This window comes from Artemia franciscana, chromosome 10 (assembly GCF_032884065.1).
Source record: "Artemia franciscana chromosome 10, ASM3288406v1, whole genome shotgun sequence".
In the NCBI taxonomy this organism is placed as follows: Eukaryota; Metazoa; Arthropoda; class Branchiopoda; order Anostraca; family Artemiidae; genus Artemia; species Artemia franciscana.
This window is the reverse complement of record NC_088872.1, coordinates 18,376,081-18,401,578: the sequence shown is the minus strand read 5'-3', so window position 1 is coordinate 18,401,578 and position 25,498 is coordinate 18,376,081. Positions and strand designations below refer to the sequence as shown.

The following is a 25,498-nucleotide window of genomic DNA, read 5'->3' as shown; positions in this document are numbered from 1 at the left end:
TTTTGAAATTTTGTTATCACTAATTTAGGAAAACAGTCTTCCTTTTCTCCTTCTGTCTCCTTTTTTTTTTTTTTTTTTTTTTTTTTTTTTTTTTTTTTTTTTTTTTTTTTTTTTTTTTTTTTTTTTTTTTTTGTGTTTGTGCTGTAGCATTGGTGATTTCTCTTTTCATGATATATATAAATATATATATATTATATATATATATATTTTATATATATATATATTATATATATATATATATATTTATGTTTAATGTGTATATATATATATATATATATATATATATATATATATATATATATATATATATATATATATATATATATATATATATATATATATATACTATAAATATTATTTATGTTACTTTCGATAATATTTTATTATCATTCCTATTACTTTATTTATTTAATTCTGCCAAAAAAAGTAAGTATACAGTCCTTAATCATTGCTTAACACTTACACAGTATAGTAAACTATAGGTCTAATAGTAAACAAACAAGGTCAAGGTAATTAGGTTTGTCTTGGTTAACCTGTAATACTTTGAACTTTGCTTTTATCAGGATATATCTAGACCTGTTATTCTCCCCTAATTGTTCTTTGAATCTGGTTAATCGAAAGACCCTTCCTCCGAAAAACAATACTGAAGTTTTGAGACAAATTTATTTTTGAGATTCACTTTCCAAGATGGGGGGGGGGAGATTCTTGCAAATTTCCTTGTATTTTTCTGAAAACTTCTGAAAACTGCCTCTGTCGCAGATACACTTCCCCATCCCGCTGTTCAGTCCTCAAGATGGATCTGTGTTAGACATATAAATTGACGGGGAGGGGAAGAGCGGTAAGGACAGTCGAAAAAACCACAAAATTAACCCCTAGATTTGGAGAAACATATTTACTCCCCTCTCCCTAAAGTTTTGTGAATGGACACTCCTAGTATGCGTTGACTTAGATAAGATTTATATCTTAGAAAATGACTTATCCTAAGTCAAAATAAGCCAATTCACAATTCAGAAACAAAACAAAGACAATAAAAAAGAGAAATATGGTAATATTGATCAAGAAAAAGACAGATTGATAAGTTGACATGTTACAAACATTGGAAACATAAAAAAAAACTCGCAGAATTTAAAAAGAAATTAAACTAGTGAACAAAAAGGGGGTTGATGAGGTAAATGGAATAAATAACAAGGAAGAGGGTTTTTTGGTAATGTAAGAGGCAAAAGAATATAAGAAATTTAGTCAGAAATAGATTTTACATACATATCTAGTTAAAGTCTATTAAACATAACTATGGATCTATGCAGTTAAATGGAGAGAGAGACTCTATCCTAATATTTTGTCTTTCAAAAGACTGTGTTGTAGCCTATTTAATCCTGCCTGCATTTTGTGGGCATATAAGTAAAAAAAATGAGTTTATTCTTTAATGGACTTTATCAGAGACGCAGTGATTATAACCAAGGACTTAGTGTTGTAACACAATTGTTGAAACAATTCAACAAGAGTATAACTGGATTTAATGTTGAGAATAATGATAATTAATAATTATTAGTTATTTAATGACTTAATTAATTGTTTTAGTTCTAATTCTAATTACAGTGTCTCAATTCTCATTGATAAGAAGGATGTGTATACCATTGTTTTATCATATTAGGATTTCTCTGGAATCAGCCGAAATGTTTTTCCCCTCTTCCGATAGGGGGCGCAGGATAAATCATCAATTTTGGATTACCCCCTCTTTGTTTTTTGTTAACCTTTTCAATTTCTGTACATTATTGTATATATTTGGGTGGGGAGGTTAGCATAAAACCTAAGGGGAGATGAACCATTTACCTCCTTTTTGTCCTTTTATTAACCTTTCTAATTTCCTTGTAAATTCATCTATTTTTTCGTTTGACGAATCCAAGTATAAACTAATTGCATTGAAAATAATAAATTAGAATACAAGAGGAGGCAGGTTCAATTCAACCCGATACCTCAATTGCAATGTAATTTTTGATTTCAATAATAGGCTATTTATATTTTTCATAATTTTTAAAAAATTATGAGAAAGGAGCAACTTTAAAGCTCCTTTAAAGAAAGGAGCAACATTAAAACTGAAAACGAACGGAAATTATTCCACATATGAAGGGGTCCTCAATACCTTGATCTATACGCTAAAGTCTTCAGCACTGAATAACTTGTTGTTGTTTTTCTAATCGCTAAATTGGCACAAGTAAATTAGATACATATGCTAGTAAACGAAGAGTTGAAAGTCTGACAAGACAAATAGAAAAAATTTTGGTAATCTTAACTTCTATTATTGACAAAACAAGAAGGATTACTACTATTTATGTATCTTTTGGGTTGATTCGATGTTTGTTAGTTTTGTTCTCCATGACTTCCATTGTTAGCTTTTTTGATTCGTTAATTTTGTATCGTCATTTTTTCAGTATTTTTGAAGCCTACATTGTTCACTAAAGATGGATTAGCAAAGGTTTTGTGTAGGTGTCAGCACTTTTTTTTCTTACTGCAAGTTTATCTTTTTATTCTTTGTCATCAGTACAGCCAGCATCGTCTTTGAAACCAGGCGTTTGGACAGTCTCAACCCCCAATCCCCAATATCCCGAGATCTTTGAGGTTTCCTGTGTCTTATTTCCCTCGTTGTTTTCTGATGAGTTTTTTCTTCAGTTTACGTTTACCCCTCCCCCCCTCTTGAAATGAAAACAGTGCATAACTAATCCATATTTTTTAGCTGTATAATTTCTAGCACTCTTTCAAGTCTCCTGTCCCTCCCACACTCCCAATGGAGGTTAGTTTAAAAGGTCCTTTAACTATGCCTCTTGAGATGGGATTGACCCCTGTAATCTCTGAGGAAAGGGCTGTAAGATATGTAATTTGCCCATTGTTCATATAGGCTATACTATTTATTATTGGGAAATATACATTTTTTGGGGGGGGGGGGTGGGGTGTTTTTCATAGGGGAAAACGTTCCAAGGGGAATGAAAAGGGATTTTTTGGCAAGATATGAGTAAGGGTCTGAAATTAAAAAAAAGTTTTTTGACTTAAAAGTAAGGAGCAGTATTAAAAATTAAAACAAGCAGAAATTATTCTATATATGAGGGGGACTGATCTCTTGCTCAATCTTCCTTTTTTGTTTTACTTTTTGTCACAATGCTTTTAGGAGATTGATCGAACAGAAGGGCCGTTTAATTTTGAATGGACGTATTTCTAAAGAAGATAAAGATTTTAACATAAAGACTGAAGGTTGTGGAAGGGGCAGATTCACTCATATTATGGTAGTTTTAGCCAGCTCCCAAGTCCCCCTCGCTTACTTTGAAGCGAGTATTATCTGCTCGGCCGACAGGGGTTTCATGAAGGGGCCACCTTCACTCATTGTCGCCCGGTTTTGCTAAAATTACCATTTTCTGTGCCAAAAAGGAACTGGGAAGATGTTCTTTTTCTCTCTCTCTATATATATATTCAAATTTGAGGCAAAAAGATCATCTTCAAGAAAAACAATCATAATATAAAACTAACTTACGAAAAATTCAAAACTAGCCTAAGGAAAAAGTAATTTTGATATCTAGAAATCGAGAATTTTCCAAACTGTAATCCTGTAAAAGCATATCAGCATCTAAAACAGAAAATTTTTATAAAACCTATGGTCTCCTCCAGAAAGATTTTGGAGCCTCATATTTCCTTCTTCTCTCATAACTGTCTTCTCTCCTATTTTTTGAAGAACGTGAGCTATCCCTGTTGGGAAATCCATCTTTTCTATGCCTTTTCTTTCGATCTTCCTCTTCCTTTTCTGCCATATCCAACCTTCGTTTGCGATACCTTCCTTGGAATGGAGAGGGTGTCCTTTGTTTGTATTGTTTCTTGTGATATTGGTCACTCTCTTCCACTACAGAAATTGATGAGCCTGCCCTAAGTAATTTTCTCTCCATTTCATCCAGGATTCTTCGCCTCATTTCTTCCAAATTATCCTCGTCTATTCCATTTTCCACTGTTTCTAAATTTGCTGCATTACTCTCATAAGAATTGCTAAAGTCGTGGTAATGGCCTTTACAAATCTCACAGTCACAATAAAAAGATATTTCTAATTCAAAACTTTGATCCATGTTAATATCTATTATGTTGTTGCTTGATGTAAGTAAGTTTCACAACTGGAAAGTTTTAACGAATTCTTTTCCTTATATTAATGAACGACATAGCTCTTAGATATTTGCACCAATCAATGCAAAGAGAATTGCTGACGTATGGTCTTCGGAAACATTCCGTTTAACGGTTGTAACAGCCCAATTCAGCTGTTTCTTGGATGTAACAGCCTTGCATAAAAGGCCCAGTAACAGCGCTATTTTAGTTATGGCTGTAATTAAAATCTTGTTTTCCAAAATCTTACAGTCGTAAAAAACCTAGTATGCATTTTACGTTTGAAGCAAAGCATAGCAAATAGTATGATTCAAATCATTAGAAATACATTCAGCCATTGAAATGTATGGCTGAAACCAAAAATCAATGCGCTTAAAACTGGCAATTAGGCTCAAATAAATATCAGTGGAACATTCTTTTTGTGAATAGAACTTATTTACCTTTTTTGGGTGCTTATTTTTATCTTTTTAATTTTTTTCTAGAATAAAATGTACCAGCATATCAATATTTGTAATTATTAATTCGAATTACATTCTTGAAATTGGGTTAGGTTTTGAAATCCAGGTTAGGTTTTGGGGTTTGAACCCCTCCCCTCCCCTGAAATGTTTTCTGACTCGTAAAAACATAACAAAAATGGATATAAGCACATTTTGTCGTTATTAGTTGTTTTTTTGTTTGTGTGAACCCCCCACCCACCCTCGGAAAAATTCATGTTTTTATTTAATGTTTTAACACAGTAGCTTAAAACATTTTCTTGGAAAAACTACTCCGATTAGCCCAAAGCTATTCTGAGTTACTTATTAGAAGGGGCTTCCGAAGTTTGGAAGAACATTTCGCTGTAAGAATCGGTCCTTTGTCGAGTTGTGAGCTTAGGCCGAAGTCCCTTTTCCTGAAATAAATGAGAAGGGGAGTCAAAATACGAGCAAATGCATCTTGGAACATCAATTTTTAATAAGGATTCTGACATGTCTTGTTCTGCTATCCCTTGTCTTTAGATTTTCGACATAAAACGGTTTTGCTATCAGTCGATAAATGAGACTCAGCTCTATCAACCTGTCGAATTACGTTCTTTAAACTTACTTCTTTTTTTGGAATTGGTTAATGGTGTCAAAAATGGAGGAATGGTGTCAAAACTTTCCTATTTGTGAATGCACCAAGGGCATCAAAAGGAAAATTTTTTGCCCCTAGACTGTTCGTTCGTGTATTAATACGTGAAAACATCGATTTTTCTAATACATTTTTTTTTTTTAATTATGAAAATTTTAAAGCCGGGGGCATATTTTCGTCAGTGTTGCCATTGTCTTAATTGGCAGTGTATTGTCTTAATTAAAAGTTTCGCCGGTTTACAATATAAACAATATAGTTACACTATATTAATCACTATAAATAAGATAGTCAAAATAATATATATTGAATGATTAAATTATTCAATTTAGCAATGGGATTTTTTCAATTGATTTAAGAATTCAAATAATTTAAACGGTGACAGGGAGAAGCTGACACTTTCATCTATTGAGTAAACCTATAATTAATTCGGATTACATTCTTGAAATTCGGTTTGCTTTTTTATATTTTTATAAGATTTTTCGCTAGTCAAAACTCTTAACATTACTATATATATATATATATATATATATATATATATATATATATATATATATATATATATATATATATATATATATATATATATATATATATATATATTTCACTTAAAATTTTCTTCATTTTTTCAAATAATTCGACTTCTCGCTCGGTATATTCAATTTTGACTTTAAGGGTATAGTTTTATGTATATAATCTTCAGTAACTCATTAACTATATTTACTTTTTTTTCACTTTGCCCTATTGTCTCAATAATTCTATGCATTTTTTTTCCTTGTTTAATTATCTTTTCATAGCCATCTAATTACTCAACCTTTCTATACTAAACTATTTATTCTGGCTGCATACCAACAAGTTGGTTTTAATCATATGTTTGTTTACATCCTGTGACACGTGTGATCTTCTCTCAGCCAAAGATAGCAACACGTTTTCATCGTAATCACGTGTTTTTGTTTGTCAATAAGTTTATTATTTCCTTGTATTCAAATTTATTTTGCATACAAAACACTTTATTTGTCTTGTACTTTAAAGAGAGGTTTATTCCGGATTTTTTTTTTTATTATAATTATTTTTATGGTAATTTTTTTCAAAATAAAACACAACATTTGAAAAGATTATTTAATTTAAATGACTTAGAAATAATACAGTTTATTTTATGTAGATAGGGTAAATGAACTAGGACACAATGGTCCTATAATGTAGGGAGAGGGCTCATTGTCAAAATTCTGAGATGGCCATTTTGTTAGCATAGTTGAAAAGTTTAACTATATGAAAAGTTTAACCGTTTTATGGCTAACTTTTTAAGATTAATAGTTTGAGTCAATAAAACAGAAACAAACAATTCATAAGTTCTTAATTATGAAGCCAAAAAAGGACAGATATTATTACTATTAATAGAAGTATTACAAAATACTTTTAACTGAAAGTTGCTAAAAAGTCATGAAATTTCTTATGCAAAAATCAGCCGTGTTTATTCAAAATTCGAAAAAAAAATTCAATTCAATATGTACAGAAAATTCAGAAAAGAATTCCAACAATCTTGCAATTTTTGGGAAATACACATTTGGGGGAGAAGGGTACACACCCACGAAAACATTTAAGAGGGCAAATAAAAGAAATGGCAAGAAATTCCGATTTGATGATTACTATTTGATGTTGTTTCATTTCATATATAATCTTTTTAATGGTTGACTTGAATATATACAGCTTTATGTGACGCAAAATACAAATTCCATAGCCATTACTAAACAAAATCTTGTTTGATATATAGGATTGTATATAAATAAACACATAAAATTACTCCAAGCAGCATTTTTGATATTGTCTCTTTCCCCTCCTCTAACAGTAAAAGTTTTAAAGTCTATTCCGTCACTTGCATTTTACTGAAAACTTTTTCAGTCGATGTTTTTCAAAACATCGACGAATAATAAACGAAAATCACTAGAATAATCATGATGAATGAAAAGAACTAATGAAAATAAACTGAATATTTAATATATAAGAATATTAATCCCACAAAACTCAGCAATTCAAGATTTTTTTGCTTTTTTCGTTTCATTTTTTTCCAAAATTATAATTATAATCATAAGAAATGTATATAATATAATTTGTTTTCAAAACGCACGAATGAAGTAACAGGCTTTAGAACATTTGCATTTAGAGGAGGGGGAAGGGGGCAGTAGCTAAACTCCAGCTTGAATTAAATTTGCTCATTCTAAGTTTGACTTCAATATCCAATTTAGCTTTTACTCTTTTTTAAGATTTACTAATTCATCTATATCAGTATCTATAATATTTATGTTTGATATAATTATTCGTTTTAATTTCTGGTCATTTCAAGTTTAAATTACTATTGGACTTTACTTAAGCTGATCTTAAGTTTAATATGGCTCTTTGCTTTTAAAAACTTCTTCTTTTTACTACATTATTATCTGTTAATTTTTTGATTGCCAAAGTTTATTATTGGTTAATATAGTGAATATTTCTAAAGTTTTCATGTCTTTGGCTTAAAAATAAAAATTTTCTATTTTAATCTAGTAGGGCTAATTAGTGTATTTTTATTTATTTTAATTGCCCCATCAACGTTCCCTGAACGGGGATGTTTAATATTTTTTAGTGTTTTTCAACAGAGAACTGAAAATTAAAGAGAATTAATTAATAAAAACAAAACAAAAAAACCATTCATACAAAGAACCACTATTCGCACCTATTCATAAAATAATATAATTATTTTTTAACATTGGATTCTTATAAAGAATCCAATGTTAACAAAATCCGCAGTATAATAAACGAATCAAATTTTTAAATTAAATTAAAAGCTGGATAATAATATGCTACAGTTTGTTGTTTACCTCTTTTGCAAGTTCACCAAATTAAAATGTAACTAAGCATCGAGGTTTCCGAATCTTATAGTCGCAAAAAAAAAAAAAACACAAAAAGGATAAGGACAGTTATTGACAATGACGTACTTTAACAATTATCTCCTATCTTATACAACTAAATTACATTCAACAGATTTAGAAATTACCTTACTGGGTAGAGGCAGGGTGACTGATGACCAATTATCAAAGGATTGGGTGGAGACATTAGGAAGCTGATTTATAATGTGAGGTGGAAGAGCACCAGATATGGGCTATGCATACACTAAGCATGTCTTAGACTGCACCATCCGCTGGATACTACTCCTTGATGGTATTCCTCTTAGCATCATCTGACAGAAGGACTGTACCATTGGTGTTTGATTTTGACCATTTCAGCAACCTATAAATATCACTCATAATGGAAACTCATTTTCAAATAAATATCTGCAATTTATTATTTATTTATGAAAAACTCGTTGTAACAAAACAGACAGAGATATGTATTTGTCAAACCATTCATTTACAGAAGACAAAAACAAAAGCAAGAATAATAAAATATTACCGTTGTTTTGAGAGGGCCTTTTTTAATTTAGTGTTTGCCTTGTTTCAATTTGTCCTTAGCAATTTCATTGGTATATTCTCTTTACTGTTTATTTACTTTGGTGCACATGTAAGTCTTAGAGATAATTAATTAACTTAACAAATATCTTTGTGACTATGGGAATAAACTTGTTGGCAACCTGGCTTCAATGTAACTATGGTTCTAGTTAAATGCCTCATCAGGCCAACCGGTTGGCCATTAGAAGTGGTAAAAATGCAAACCACCAAATCTAAGTCTTGAAGATAATTAAATACATAACGGAATTCATGACAAAGGAATAGATATGCAGACAACTTGATTTCAATTTAACTTTGGTTCTAGTTTGATGCAGCATCAGGCCACTATGGGTAGCCGTAGAATGTGGCAGTTGGGAGGTATCAAAACATTTAAATGGAAGTCTCGGATGTCAAAACAAAATGAAAATATATTAATGGGTAAAACCTCTAACTAAGAAGGAGAATACCAGTCTTAATTAAAAAGTTTACCTGCTAATATTTGTTTTTCATTTCACTTTAATTAGTTTTTAGAAATAAATACTTCGCTGTAATGTTAATAGTTAACAATTCAATTTACTGATTTTATTCAAAATTTTCAATTATCTGCTACTCATAAAAAGGATACCCACACATGCTCTATATCAAATGGAAATAAAGGGATTTCCCTGATAAAAAATGCCCAACATTAAAAGTTATGCCCTGTAGCGTTCTTTATTTTTTTTTTTTTTTTTTATCAGACTAAGACTAACATGTAATAAGCAGAGATTGCACATAAAAATGGGAAATATGAAGAATGAGACATGAGAATGGAGGATAAAAAGAGTGAGAAATATGAAATGAGACACGAGAATGAAGAGTTAAAATACAAAGAATAAGCACAGAAGAATTAAAATGTATAATAACCTTGTTTAGGACCAGCAAAACAGTTGAAAAACTTTTCAAAAGCACGGGTCTTCAAGGTTCATGCACAGCTCCCTCAGTCCCATCATTTAGTTGAATAGCATCGGAAGAGCTCAAAGCCAGAGTCTGAATCAGCTCTTGATTCATCTGTTCATCTCCAGAGCTTAACAATTGTTTCTGAGATCCTTCCCCAATCCGTTGATTAAAGAGAATGGTCTTCTCTCTGGGATGAGCTGTAACAGCTGTTGTAAGTAGAAGTTGAGGCAGTACTGGAAAAATTAAGAGATTAATTACTAGAACCTAAATTTGCTTTTAAGATACTGACAGCTCAAGAAGCTGAAGTTGCAAGGACCTTAATAGTTAAGTTGGAAGTTTAGGCAGCACTGACAGCACTAAAAGATCAATTACTAGAAACTAAATTTACCAATAAGATAGAAAAAGTCACAGAAGTAGAACTTGAGGAACTAATTGAACAAGAGCTAAGAGCTCAGATGGCACTTGTGACGAGGCCGGAAGAGCCAAGAGCTCATATGGTATGAGCTCTAGCAAATTTCTAAAAATCGATAGATTGATTTTAAAAAAAAAATCAGAGGCTTGATGCCGGTCGGGATTTAAAATAAGAGCTCTGAGTCACGAGGTCCTTCTAAATATGAAAATTCATTAAGATCTGATCACCCACTCGTAAATTAAAAATACCTAATTTTCCTCTCCCTTCAGCCCCCCAGAGGGTCGAATCGGGGAAAACGACGTTATCAAGTCAATTTGTGCAGCTCCCTGACACATCTACCAATTTGCATCGTCCTCGCACGTCCAGAAGCACCAAACTCGCCAAAGCACTGAACACCACCCACTAACTCCACCAAAAAAAGAGCGGATCCATTCCGGTTACGTCAATCACGTATCTACGACAATTGCTTATCGTATCCACCAAGTTTCATCCCGATCTCTCCACTCTAAACATTTTCCAAGATTTCTGGTTTCCCCCTCTAACTCCCTCCAATGTAAACAGATCTGGTCGGGATTTAAAATAAGAGCTCTGAGACATGATTTCCATCTAAATATCAAATTTCATTTAGATCCGGTCACCTGTTCGTAAGTTAAAAATACATAATTTTTTTCTAATTTTTCCGATTTATCCGTCCCCCCACTCACCCCCCTCCAGAAGGCGGAATGGGGGAAACAACAATTTATAATTTAAATCTGGCCTAGTTCCTAATACGCCTGCCAAATTTCATCGTCCTAGATTACCTGGAAGTGCTAAACTAGAATAACCGGGACAGACAGACAGACAGGATTTGTGATCGCTACATGTCACTTGGTAGATACCAAGTGCCATAAAAATGGTTTCTCATGTTTTAATGGATGTATCATCTGCTACAAACTAGTAATAAACAAACTTTTACCTCCCATAACAACTACTATGCGTAAACTATAGGCAAATTTTAAACCTTATACCCTTTTCCCGGCTGTTGGGGATTGAAGTTATACCCAAAGACATAGTTATTGAACTTTTCAACTATGCTAACAAAATGGCCATCTCAGAATTTTGACAATGAGCCCTCTCCCTACATTATAGGACCATTGTGTCCTAGTTCATTTACCCTATCTACATAAAATAAACTGTATTATTTCTAAGTCATTTAAATTAAATAATCTTTTCAAATGTTGTGTTTTATTTTGAAAAAAATTACCATAAAAATAATTATAATAAAAAAAAAAATCCGGAATAAACCTCTCTTTAAAGTACAAGACAAATAAAGTGTTTTGTATGCAAAATAAATTTGAATACAAGGAAATAATAAACTTATTGACAAACAAAAACACGTGATTTCGATGAAAACGTGTTGCTATCTTTGGCTGAGAGAAGATCACATGTGTCACAGGATGTAAACAAACATATGATTAAAACCAACTTGTTGGTATGCAGCCAGAATAAATATTTCAGTATAGAAAGGTTGAGTAATTAGATGGCTATGAAAAGATAATTAAACAAGGAAAAAAAAAATGCATAGAATTATTGAGACAATAGGGCAAAGTGAAAAAAAAAAGTAAATATAGTTAATGAGTTACTGAAGTATCGCCTATAGTTAAACTCAGCAAAATATCGCCTGAGGTAATTTTTTTGGGTTTTATGAGTAGTTTTTACTTTTTTATTTATCTTTAATTATTTTACACTCTTTTATTAAACCTTTTATTTTAATTTATTATAATATTATTTATTCATATCGTATATATATATAATGCTATAAATATTATTTATGTTACTTTCGATAATATTTTATTATCATTCCTATTACTTTATTTATTTAATTCTGCCAAAAAAAGTAAGTATACAGTGCTTAATCATTGCTTAACACTTACACAGTATAGTAAACTATAGGTCTAATAGTAAACAAACAAGGTCAAGGTAATTAGTTTTGTCTTGGTTAACCTGTAATACTTTGAAATTTGCTTTTATCAGGATATATCTAGACCTGTTACTCTCCCCTAATTGTTCTTTGAATCTGGTTAATCGAAAGACCCTTCCTCCCAAAAACAATACTGAAGTTTTGAGACAAATTTATTTTTGAGATTCACTTTCCAAGATGGGGGGGGGGGAGATTCTTGCAAATTTCCTTGTATTTTTCTGAAAACTGCCTCTGTCTTAGATACACTTCCCCATCCCGCTGTTCAGCCCTCAAGATGGATCTGTGTTAGACATATAAATTGACGGGGAGGGGGAGAGCGGTAAGGACAGTCGAAAAAACAACAAAATTAACCCTTAGATTTGGAGAAACATATTTACTCCCCTCTCCCTAAAGTTTTGTGAATGGACACTCCTAGTATGCGTTGACTTAGATAAGATTTATATCTTAGAAAATGACTTATCCTACGTCAAAATAAGCCAATTCACAATTCAGAAACAAAACAAAGACAATAAAAAAGAGAAATATGGTAATATTGATCAAGAAAAAGACAGATTGATAAGTTGACATGTTACAAACATTGGAAACATAAAAAAAACTCGCAGAATTTAAAAAGAAATTAAACTAGTGAACAAAAAGGGGGTTGATGAGGTAAATGGAATAAATAACAAGGAAGAGGGTTTTTTGGTAATGTAAGAGGCAAAAGAATATAAGGAATTTAGTCAGAAATAGATTTTACATACATATCTAGTTAAAGTCTATTAAACATAACTATGGATCTATGCAGTTAAATGGAGAGAGAGACTCTATCCTAATATTTTGTCTTTCAAAAGACTGTGTTGTAGCCTATTTAATCCTGCCTGCATTTTGTGGGCATATAAGTAAAAAAAAAATGACTTTATTCTTTAATGGACTTTATCAGAGACGCAGTGATTATAACCAAGGACTTAGTGTTGTAACACAATTGTTGAAACAATTCAACAAGAATATAACTGGATTTAATGTTGAGAATAATGATAATTAATAATTATTAGTTATTTAATGACTTAATTAATTGTTTTAGTTCTAATTCTAATTACAGTGTCTCAATTCTCATTGATAAGAAGGATGTGTATACCATTGTTTTATCATATTAGGATTTCTCTGGAATCAGCCGAAATGTTTTCCCCTCTTCCGATAGGGGGCGCAGGATAAATCATCAGTTTTGGATGACCCCCTCTTTGTTTTTTGTTAACCTTTTCAATTTCTGTACATTATTGTATATATTTGGGTGGGGAGGTTAGCATAAAACCTAAGGGGAGATGAACCATTTACCTCCTTTTTGTCCTTTTATTAACCTTTCTAATTTCCTTGTAAATTCATCTATTTTTTCGTTTGACGAATCCAAGTATAAACTAATTGCATTGAAAATAATAAATTAGAATACAAGAGGAGGCAGGTTCAATTCAACCCGATACCTCAATTGCAATATAATTTTTGATTTCAATAATAGGCTATTTATATTTTTCATAATTTTTAAAAAATTATGAGAAAGGAGCAACTTTAAAGCTCCTTTAAAGAAAGGAGCAACATTAAAACTGAAAACGAACGGAAATTATTCCACATATGAAGGGGTCCTCAATACCTTGATCTATACGCTAAAGTCTTCAGCACTGAATAACTTGTTGTTGTTTTTCTAATCGCTAAATTGGCACAAGTAAATTAGATACATATGCTAGTAAACGAAGAGTTGAAAGTCTGACAAGACAAATAGAAAAAATTTTGGTAATCTTAACTTCTATTATTGACAAAACAAGAAGGATTACTACTATTTATGTATCTTTTGGGTTGATTCGATGTTTGTTAGTTTTGTTCTCCATGACTTCCATTGTTAGCTTTTTTGATTCGTTAATTTTGTATTGTCATTTTTTCAGTATTTTTGAAGCCTACATTGTTCACTAAAGATGGATTAGCAAAGGTTTTGTGTAGGTGTCAGCACTTTTTTTTCTTACTGCAAGTTTATCTTTTTATTCTTTGTCATCAGTACAGCCAGCATCGTCTTTGAAACCAGGCGTTTGGACAGTCTCAACCCCCAATCCCCAATATCCCGAGATCTTTGAGGTTTCCTGTGTCTTATTTCCCTCGTTGTTTTCTGATGAGTTTTTTCTTCAGTTTACGTTTACCCCTCCCCCCCCCTCTTGAAATGAAAACAGTGCATAACTAATCCATATTTTTTAGCTGTATAATTTCTAGCACTCTTTCAAGTCTCCTGTCCCTCCCACACTCCCAATGGAGGATAGTTAAAAGGTCCTTTAACTATGCCTCTTGAGATGGGATTGACCCCTGTAATCCCTGAGGGAAGGGCTGTAAGATATGTAATTTGCCCATTGTTCATATAGGCTATACTATTTGTTATTGGGAAATATACATTTTTTGGGGGGGGGATGGGGTGTTTTTCATAGGGGAAAACGTTCCAAGGGGAATGAAAAGGGATTTTTTGGCAAGATATGAGTAAGGGTCAGAAATTAAAAAAAAGTTTTTTGACTTAAAAGTAAGGAGCAGTATTAAAAATTAAAACAAGCAGAAATTATTCTATATATGAGGGGGACTGATCTCTTGCTCAATCTTTCTTTTTTGTTTTACTTTTTGTCACAATGCTTTTAGGAGATTGATCGAACAGAAGGGCCGTTTAATTTTGAATGGACGTATTTCTAAAGAAGATAAAGATTTTAACATAAAGACTGAAGGTTGTGGAAGGGGCAGATTCACTCATATTATGGTAGTTTTAGCCAGCTCCCAAGTCCCCCTCGCTTACTTTGAAGCGAGTATTATCTGCTCGGCCGACAGGGGTTTCATGAAGGGGCCACCTTCACTCATTGTCGCCTGGTTTTGCTAAAATTACCATTTTCTGTGCCAAAAAGGAACTGGGAAGATGTTCTTTTTCTCTCTCTCTATATATATATATATATTCAAATTTGAGGCAAAAAGATCATCTTCAAGAAAAACAATCATAATATAAAACTAACTTACGAAAAATTTAAAACTAGCCTAAGGAAAAAGTAATTTTGATATCTAGAAATCGAGAATTTTCCAAACTGTAATCCTGTAAAAGCATATCAGCATCTAAAACAGAAAATTTTTATAAAACCTATGGTCTCCTCCAGAAAGATTTTGGAGCCTCATATTTCCTTCTTCTCTCATAACTGTCTTCTCTCCTATTTCTTGAAGAACGTGAGCTATCCCTGTTGGGAAATCCATCCTTTCTATGCCTTTTCTTTCGATCTTCCTCTTCCTGTTCTGCCATATCCAACCTTCGTTTGCGATACCTTCCTTGGAATGGAGAGGGTGTCCTTTGTTTGTATTGTTTCTTGTGATATTGGTCACTCTCTTCCACTACAGAAATTGATGAGCCTGCCCTAAGTAATTTTCTCTCCATTTCATCCAGGATTCTTCGCCTCATTTCTTCCAAATTATCCTCGTCTATTCCATTTTCCACTGTTTCTAAATTTGCTGCATTACTCTCATAAGAATTGCTAAAGTCGTGGTAATGGCCTTTACAAATCTCACAATCACAATAAAAAGATATTTCTAATTCAAAACTTTGATCCATGTTAATATCTATTATGTTGTTGCTTGATGTAAGTAAGTTTCACAACTGGAAAGTTTTAACGAATTCTTTTCCTTATATTAATGAACGACATAGCTCTTAGATATTTGCACCAATCAATGCAAAGAGAATTGCTGACATATGGTCTTCGGAAACATTCCGTTTAATGGTTGTAACAGCCCAATTCAGCTGTTTCTTGGATGTAACAGCCTTGCATAAAAGGCCCAGTAACAGCGCTATTTTAGTTATGGCTGTAATTAAAATCTTGTTTTCCAAAATCTTACAGTCGTAAAAAACCTAGTATGCATTTTACGTTTGAAGCAATGCATAGCAAATAGTATGATTCAAATCATTAGAAATACATTCAGCCATTGAAATGTATGGCTGAAACCAAAAATCAATGCGCTTAAAACTGGCAATTAGGCTCAAATAAATATCAGTGGAACATTCTTTTTGTGAATAGAACTTATTTACCTTTTTTGGGTGCTTATTTTTATCTTTTTAATTTTTTTCTAGAATAAAATGTACCAGCATATCAATATTTGTAATTATTAATTCGAATTACAATCTTGAAATTGGGTTAGGTTTTGAAATCCAGGTTAGGTTTTGGGGTTTGAACCCCTCCCCTCCCCTGAAATGTTTTCTGACTCGTAAAAACATAACAAAAATGGATATAAGCACATTTTTGTCGTTATTAGTTGTTTTTTTGTTTGTGTGAACCCCCCACTCACCCTCGGAAAAATTCATGTTTTTATTTAATGTTTTAACACAGTAGCTTAAAACATTTTCTTGGAAAAACTACTCCGATTAGCCCAAAGCTATTCTGAGTTACTTATTAGAAGGGGCTTCCGAAGTTTGGAAGAACATTTCGCTGTAAGAATCGGTCCTTTGTCGAGTTGTGAGCTTAGGCCGAAGTCCCTTTTCCTGAAATAAATGAGAAGGGGAGTCAAAATACGAGCAAATGCATCTTGGAACATCAATTTTTAATAAGGATTCTGACATGTCTTGTTCTGCTATCCCTTGTCTTTAGATTTTCGACATAAAACGGTTTTGCTATCAGTCGATAAATGAGACTCAGCTCTATCAACCTGTCGAATTACGTTCTTTAAACTTACTTCTTTTTTTGGAATTGGTTAATGGTGTCAAAAATGGAGGAATGGTGTCAAAACTTTCCTATTTGTGAATGCACCAAGGGCATCAAAAGGAAAATTTTTTGCCCCTAGACTGTTCGTTCGTGTATTAATACGTGAAAACATCGATTTTTCTAATACATTTTTTTTTTTAATTATGAAAATTTTAAAGCCGGGGCATATTTTCGTCAGTGTTGCCATTGTCTTAATTGGCAGTGTATTGTCTTAATTAAAAGTTTTGCCGGTTTACAATATAAACAAGATAGTTACACTATATTAATCACTATAAATAAGATAGTCAAAATAATATATATTGAATGATTAAATTATTCAATTTAGCAATGGGATTTTTTCAATTGATTTAAGAATTCAAATAATTTAAACGGTGACAGGGAGAAGCTGACACTTTCATCTATTGAGTAAACCTATAATTAATTCGGATTACATTCTTGAAATTCGGTTTGCTTTTTTATATTTTTATAAGATTTTCGCCAGTCAAAACTCTTAACATTACTATATATATATATATATATATATATATATATATATATATATATATATATATATATATATATATATATATATATACTAGCTGTTGGGTACCCCAACACCTAGTTGGTGGGGGCGCTTCGCGCCCCCCCCCAAGCCCCCCCGCGCGCGTAAGTCGTTACGCGCCATAATAGTTACGCGCCATTGTAGTTGTGTCCCTATGTCCCACCTGTGAATATAGATATATATATATATATATATATATATATATATATATATATATATATATATATATATATATATATATATATATATATATATATATATATATATATATATATATATATATATATGGTTTTAACTACGTAAAACTTGCGAATATACAACATTCTTTGCTGTCCCATTGTCTTTGCATATAAATAGATTGTCAGGTTTACCGACTCTTGAACATGCAACATATAATGGTCCATGGGAAAACAATCTGTATTCAGATCTATACCTCATGATTCTAATGATTGCCCTTGAGCTTTGTTGATGGTGATTGCTAATCGACCATTCCCTGTCCCGGTGTCCCGGTCGTCATTTACATCTCCCTGTTTCCCCCGGTGTCCCCGTTGTAGTTGTGTCCCTGTGTCCCGGTCGTCATTTATATTCCCTGTGTCCCGGTCGTCATTTGTATCCCGGTGTCCCGGTCTGTATATACATTCGTTTTTTAGTTTTGTTTTTCTCCTTTATTTTTTCCTTTTTTTTTCTTTTTTAGCTTATTTAGATTTTTAGATTTTTTAGTTTTTTTATTAGTTTTTAGTTTTTTTTTCTTTTTAGTTTTTTTGTCCCGGTCGTCATTTATATCCCCCTGTTTCCCCCGGTGTCCCCGTTGTAGTTGTGTCCCTGTGTCCCGGTCGTCATTTATATTCCCTGTGTCCCGGTCGTCATTTGTATCCCGGTGTACCGGTCTGTATATACATTCGTTTTTTAGTTTTGTTTTTCTCCTTTATTTTTTTCCTTTTTTTTTCTTTTTTAGTTTATTTAGATTTTTAGATTTTTTAGTTTTTTTATTAGTTTTTAGTTTTTTTTTCTTTTTAGTTTTTTTGTAGTTTTTACCTTCTTTTTAGTTTTGTTAATTTTTTTTTTTACTTATGTCCTGGTCGTCATTTATACTCCCTGTGTCCCGGTGCTTTGTTGATTGCTAATCGAACATTCCTTTTGTCCTGGTCGCTTTCTCTTTGAGTGTCGTCATTTATTTTTTTCTTTTTTAGTTCTTTTAGTTTTTACCTTTTTTAGTTTTTTTTTAGTTTTTTAGATGAAAATTTTTTTTTGTTTTTTCCTGTTTTTCTTTTTAGTTTTTTATTGGTTTTTACCTTTATGTTAGCTTATTTTTCAGTTTTTTCCTTTTTTTTAGTTTTTTTTTATTTTTTATTTTTTTTAGTTTTTTACCTTTTTTTAGTTTTTTAGTTTTTTTAGTTTTTTTAGTTTTTTAGCTTTTTTACTTTTTTTATTAGTTTTTAGTTTTTTTTGTAGTTTTTTGCCTTTTTTTAGTTTTTTCAGTTTTTTTTTTAGTTTTTTATTGGTTTTTACCTTTATTTTAGCTTATTTTTCAGTTTTTTCCTTTTTTTTAGTTTTTTTAGTTTTTAGTTTTTTTAGTTTTTTACCTTTTTTTAGTTTTTTAGTTTTTTTAGTTTTTTAGCTTTTTTATTTTTTTTATTAGTTTTTAGTTTTTTTGTAGTTTTTGCCTTTTTTTTAGTTTTTTTAGTTTTTTAGCTTTTTTATTAGTTTTTAGTTTTTTTTGTAGTTTTTGCCTTTTTTTAGTTTTTTTTAGTTTTTTAGCTTTTTTATTTTTTTTATTAGTTTTTAGTTTTTTTTGTAGTTTTTGCCTTTTTTTAGTTTTTTCAGTTTTGACGTCACCTGATCCAGTTTTTTCAGGTGACGTCACCTGATCCACGATCCACAGATCCACAGACAACTTATTTTTATATATATAGATAGTTTTTTTTTTTACTTATGTCCTGGTCGTCATTTATACTCCCTGTGTCCCGGTGCTTTGTTGATTGCTAATCGAACATTCCTTTTGTCCTGGTCGCTTTCTCTTTGAGTGTCGTCATTTATTTTTTCTTTTTTAGTTCTTTTAGTTTTTACCTTTTTTAGTTTTTTTTAGTTTTTTAGATGAAAATTTTTTTTAGTTTTTTCCTTTTTTTTCTTTTTAGTTTTTTATTGGTTTTTACCTTTATTTTAGCTTATTTTTCAGTTTTTTCCTTTTTTTAGTTTTTTTTTATTTTTTATTTTTTATTTTTTTTAGTTTTTTACCTTTTTTTAGTTTTTTTAGTTTTTTAGCTTTTTTACTTTTTTTATTAGTTTTTAGTTTTTTTTGTAGTTTTTGCCTTTTTTTAGTTTTTTCAGTTTTTTTTTAGTTTTTTATTGGTTTTTACCTTTATTTTAGCTTATTTTTCAGTTTTTTTCCTTTTTTTTTAGTTTTTTTTAGTTTTTAGTTTTTTTTAGTTTTTTACCTTTTTTAGTTTTTTTAGTTTTTTACCTTTTTTTAGTTTTTTTAGTTTTTTTAGTTTTTTAGCTTTTTTATTTTTTTTATTAGTTTTTAGTTTTTTTTGTAGTTTTTGCCTTTTTTTAGTTTTTTTAGTTTTTAGCTTTTTTATTAGTTTTTAGTTTTTTTGTAGTTTTTGCCTTTTTTAGTTTTTTTAGTTTTTTAGCTTTTTTATTTTTTTTATTAGTTTTTAGTTTTTTTTGTAGTTTTTGCCTTTTTTTAGTTTTTTCAGTTTTGACGTCACCTGATCCAGTTTTTTCAGGTGACGTCACCTGATCCATCCACAGACAGACAGACAACTTATTTTTATATATATAGATATATATATATATATATATTTATATATATATATATATATATATATATATATATATATATATATATATATATATATATATATATATATATATATATATATTTCACTTAAAATTTTCTTCATTTTTTCAAATAATTCGACTTCTCGCTCGGTATATTCAATTTTGGCTTTAAGGGTATAGTTTTATGTATATAGTCTTCAGTAACTCATTAACTATATTTACTTTTTTTTTCACTTTGCCCTATTGTCTCAATAATTCTATGCATTTTTTTTCCTTGTTTAATTATCTTTTCATAGCCATCTAATTACTCAACCTTTCTATACTGAACTATTTATTCTGGCTGCATACCAACAAGTTGGTTTTAATCATATGTTTGTTTACATCCTGTGACACATGTGATCTTCTCTCAGCCAAAGATAGCAACACGTTTTCATCGTAATCACGTGTTTTTTGTTTGTCAATAAGTTTATTATTTCCTTGTATTCAAATTTATTTTGCATACAAAACACTTTATTTGTCTTGTACTTTAAAGAGAGGTTTATTCCGGATTTTTTTTTTTTTTTATTATAATTATTTTTATGGTAATTTTTTTCAAAATAAAACACAACATTTGAAAAGATTATTTAATTTAAATGACTTAGAAATAATACAGTTTATTTTATGTAGATAGGGTAAATGAACTAGGACACAATGGTCCTATAATGTAGGGAGAGGGCTCATTGTCAAAATTCTGAGATGGCCATTTTGTTAGCATAGTTGAAAAGTTCAATAACTAGGTCTTTGGGTATAACTTCAATCCCCAACAGCCGGGAAAAGGGTATAAGCTTTAAAATTTGCCTATAGTTTACGCATAGTAGTTGTTATGGGAGGTAAAAGTTTGTTTATTACTAGTTTGTAGCAGATGATACATCCATTAAAACATGAGAAACCATTTTTATGGCACTTGGTATCTACCAAGTGACATGTAGCGATCACAAATCCTGTCTGTCTGTCTGTCCCGGTTATTCTAGTTTAGCACTTCCAGGTAATCTAGGACGATGAAATTTGGCAGGCGTATTAGGAACTAGGCCAGATTTAAATTATAAATTGTCGTTTCCCCGATTCCGCCTTCTGGAGGGGGGTCAGTGGGGGGACGGATAAATCGGAAAAATTAGAAAAAAAATTACGTATTTTTAACTTACGAACATGTGACAGGATCTTAATGAAATTTGATATTTAGATGGAAATCATGTCTCAGAGCTCTTATTTTAAATCCCGACCAGATCTGTTTACATTGGAGGGAGTTAGAGGGGGAAACCAGAAATCTTGGAAAATGTTTAGAGTGGAGGGATCGGGATGAAACTTGGTGGATAGGATAAGCAATTGTCGTAGATACGTGATTGACGTAACCGGAATGGATCCGCTCTTTTTTTGGTGGAGTTAGTGGGTGGTGTTCAGTGCTTTGGCGAGTTTGGTGCTTCTGGACGTGCGAGGACGATGCAAATTGGTAGATGTGTCAGGGAGCTGCACAAATTGACTTGATAACGTCGATTTCCCCGATTCGACCCTCTGGGGGGCTGAAGGGAGAGGAAAAATTAGGTATTTTTAATTTACGAGTGGGTGATCAGATCTTAATGAATTTTCATATTTAGAAGGACCTCGTGACTCAGAGCTCTTATTTTAAATCCCCACCGGCATCAAGCCTCTGATTTTTTTTTTAAATCAATCTATCGATTTTTAGAAATTTGCTAGAGCTCATACCATATGAGCTCTTGGCTCTTCCGGCCTCGTCACAAGTGCCATCTGAGCTCTTAGCTCTTGTTCAATTAGTTCCTCAAGTTCAACTTCTGTGACTTTTTCTATCTTATTGGTAAATTTAGTTTCTAGTAATTGATCTTATAGTGCTGTCAGTGCTGCCTAAACTTCCGACTTAACTTTTAAGGTCCTTGCAACTTCAGCTTCTTGAGCTGTCAGTATCTTAAAAGCAAATTTAGGTTCTAGTAATTAATCTCTTAATTTTTCCAGTACTGCCTCAACTTCCACTTACAACAGCTGTTACAGCTCATCCCAGAGAGAAGACCATTCTCTTTAATCAACGGATTGGGGAAGGATCTCAGAAACAATTGTCAAGCTCTGGAGATGAACAGATGAATCAAGAGCTGATTCAGACTCTGGCTTTGAGCTCTTCCGATGCTATTCAACTAAATGATGGGACTGAGGGAGCTGTGCATGAACCTTGAAGACCCGTGCTTTTGAAAAGTTTTTCAACTGTTTTGCTGGTCCTAAACAAGGTTATTATACATTTTAATTCTTCTGTGCTTATTCTTTGTATTTTAACTCTTCATTCTCGTGTCTCATTTCATATTTCTCACTCTTTTTATCCTCCATTCTCATGTCTCATTCTTCACATTTCCCATTTTTATGTGCAATCTTTGCTTATTACATGTTAGTCTTAGTCTGATAAAAAAAAAAAAAAAAAAAAAATTAAAGAACGCTACAGGGCATAACTTTTAATGTTGGGCATTTTTTATCAGGGAAATCCCTTTATTTCCATTTGATATAGAGCATGTGTGGGTATCCTTTTTATGAGTAGCAGATAATTGAAAATTTTGAATAAAATCAGTAAATTGAATTGTTAACTATTAACATTACAGCGAAGTATTTATTTCTAAAAACTAATTAAAGTGAAATGAAAAACAAATATTAGCAGGTAAACTTTTTAATTAAGACTGGTATTCTCCTTCTTAGTTAGAGGTTTTACCCATTAATATATTTTCATTTTGTTTTGACATCCGAGACTTCCATTTAAATGTTTTGATACCTCCCAACTGCCACATTCTACGGCTACCCATAGTGGCCTGATGCTGCATCAAACTAGAACCAAAGTTAAATTGAAATCAAGTTGTCTGCATATCTATTCCTTTGTCATGAATTCCGTTATGTATTTAATTATCTTCAAGACTTAGATTTGGTGGTTTGTATTTTTACCACTTCTAATGGCCAACCGGTGTGGCCTGATGAGGCATTTAACTAGAACCATAGTTACATTGAAGCCAGGTTGCCAACAAGTTTATTCCCATAGTCACAAAGATATTTGTTAAGTTAATTAATTATCTCTAAGACTTACATGTGCACCAAAGTAAATAAACAGTAAAGAGAAAATACCAATGAAATTGCTAAGGACAAATTGAAACAAGGCAAACACTAAATTAAAAAAGGCCCTCTCAAAACAACGGTAATATTTTATTATTCTTGCTTTTGTTTTTGTCTTCTGTAAATGAATGGTTTGACAAATACATATCTCTGTCTGTTTTGTTACAACGAGTTTTTCATAAATAAATAATAAATTGCAGATATTTATTTGAAAATGAGTTTCCATTATGAGTGATATTTATAGGTTGCTGAAATGGTCAAAATCAAACACCAATGGTACAGTCCTTCTGTCAGATGATGCTAAGAGGAATACCATCAAGGAGTAGTATCCAGCGGATGGTGCAGTCTAAGACATGCTTAGTGTATGCATAGCCCATATCTGGTGCTCTTCCACCTCACATTATAAATCAGCTTCCTAATGTCTCCACCCAATCCTTTGATAATTGGTCATCAGTCACCCTGCCTCTACCCAGTAAGGTAATTTCTAAATCTGTTGAATGTAATTTAGTTGTATAAGATAGGAGATAATTGTTAAAGTACGTCATTGTCAATAACTGTCCTTATCCTTTTTGTGTTTTTTTTTTTTGCGACTATAAGATTCGGAAACCTCGATGCTTAGTTACATTTTAATTTGGTGAACTTGCAAAAGAGGTAAACAACAAACTGTAGCATATTATTATCCAGCTTTTAATTTAATTTAAAAATTTGATTCGTTTATTATACTGCGGATTTTGTTAACATTGGATTCTTTTTTTTTATTTATTCATTGAGTGGAAATTGTTGAAAGGCTCATTTTTTATTCAATCAAGATAATATTAAGATTATGCCGGCTAAGTTTTTTTTTAGACTACAAGCGTTTCGATAATTTTTTAACTTCAGATTGTTTAAAAAAAAATTTTATTTAACTGGCTTTGCGTTATCTGGACTCAAAACCTGATTGCAACGATATCCTGCTATTTGCAAACGAGATCCTGTTCAAGAAATCTCTGAAAAGCTAACCACTTCAGCACTAACAGAAAGTAGGCTGGTTACAAGAATTTTGATTATCATTTGAAAATAATGATGACCCTATTTGTGGCTATTTGTGGCTTTAAAAAATATGGTCGACACTGGTATGAATACCATCCTTGTATGAACCATCTTTGTATGAACAATCATCCTTGTATGACAGCCTATGGCACCTATTCAATCATTTTAAATGTTGGGTTGAGGTGACAAAATTTATTAAATCTGGGAACATCTATACTTGTATGAACAACCATCCTTGTATGAACAACCAATGGCGGCAATTCAACCAATTTAAATGTTGGGTTGAGGGGACAATATTTATTAAATCTGGGAGGGGGCAATTTGTCTATTTTTCTGTTTTCTTTTTTTTTCAACGAAATACCAAAAAGGGTATTTTATTTTAAATCTTGGAGGGGAGTAAAAAATCTGACGGGTGGGAGATGACCTTTACATTGAACAGTGGAGAAAGATTTACCATCCTAGGGGAAGGGGTGTATCTAACATCTTTGTAAATATTCTTTTTTTTTTTCGCTACTTAAAGCCTTGGAATGCTCAAAATATAGTTACATTTCAATTTAGCAAACTGTTTGAAAGTTGACTTTTTTTGTTGTTGTCATTAACCCCCCCCCCCCCTCCGCACAAAATTTAGGAAATTGAAACCCCAACTCCCCTCTTGCCAACATAATCCCTTCCAGAAACGGGACAAAGAGGATGAGTCATCAAGACTTATATGCATGAACTGCATTCACTAAGCAACACGTTTAAAGAGAAACTATTCTGAAACTTGCCTGTGGCAATTAATTAGTAATTTGTGTTCAAAATGGCAAGAAAGAATATTGAATTGAAATTTTTTTTGAATTTTGAATAAACACGGTTGATTTTTGCATAAGAAAATTCATGACTTTTTAGCAACTTTCAGTAAAAAATATTTTCTAATACTTATATTAATAGTCATAATATCTGTCCTTTTTTGGCCTCATAATTAAGAACTTATAAATTGTTTGTTTCTGTTTTATTGACTCAAACTCTTAATCTAGCCTTAAAACCTGTTTAAAATAAGCATTGAGAAATTGTTTTTTGTTTGAAAGCTTTTAACTTCAGTTTTTATTGTTGAATAAATACGGCTGATTTTAGTCTGAAATACGCTATACCCAGCTCATACTGTTTCTCTTTTAATAGTGTTAAATATCTCCTGTGCTTTTTGATTTTAGTATGTATAGTATATAATTTTTTTTTATTATTATTTTTTTTAGTTTGTGGTCCAAGGTATTGTTAGGTATTTGTCACTAGTCCTATGTCAAGGTT

The 25,498-nt window shown here is 31.5% G+C and overlaps 1 long non-coding RNA gene across 11 annotated transcripts in view; it reads left to right on the top strand.

Moving 5' to 3' along the window:
* LOC136031869 (uncharacterized) overlaps positions 1 to 25,498 on the top strand; it is a 76,802-nt gene that overhangs the window by 34,577 nt on the left and 16,727 nt on the right. For 9 of the 11 annotated variants that reach the window (XR_010618604.1, XR_010618598.1, XR_010618599.1 and 6 more), the window contains 2 exons: positions 22,058 to 22,323; positions 23,430 to 23,662. This is a non-coding gene — a long non-coding RNA (uncharacterized LOC136031869). The remainder of the gene's footprint in view (positions 1 to 22,057; positions 22,324 to 23,429; positions 23,663 to 25,498) is intronic. The other 2 variants (XR_010618605.1, XR_010618603.1) reach the window with 1 other exon arrangement.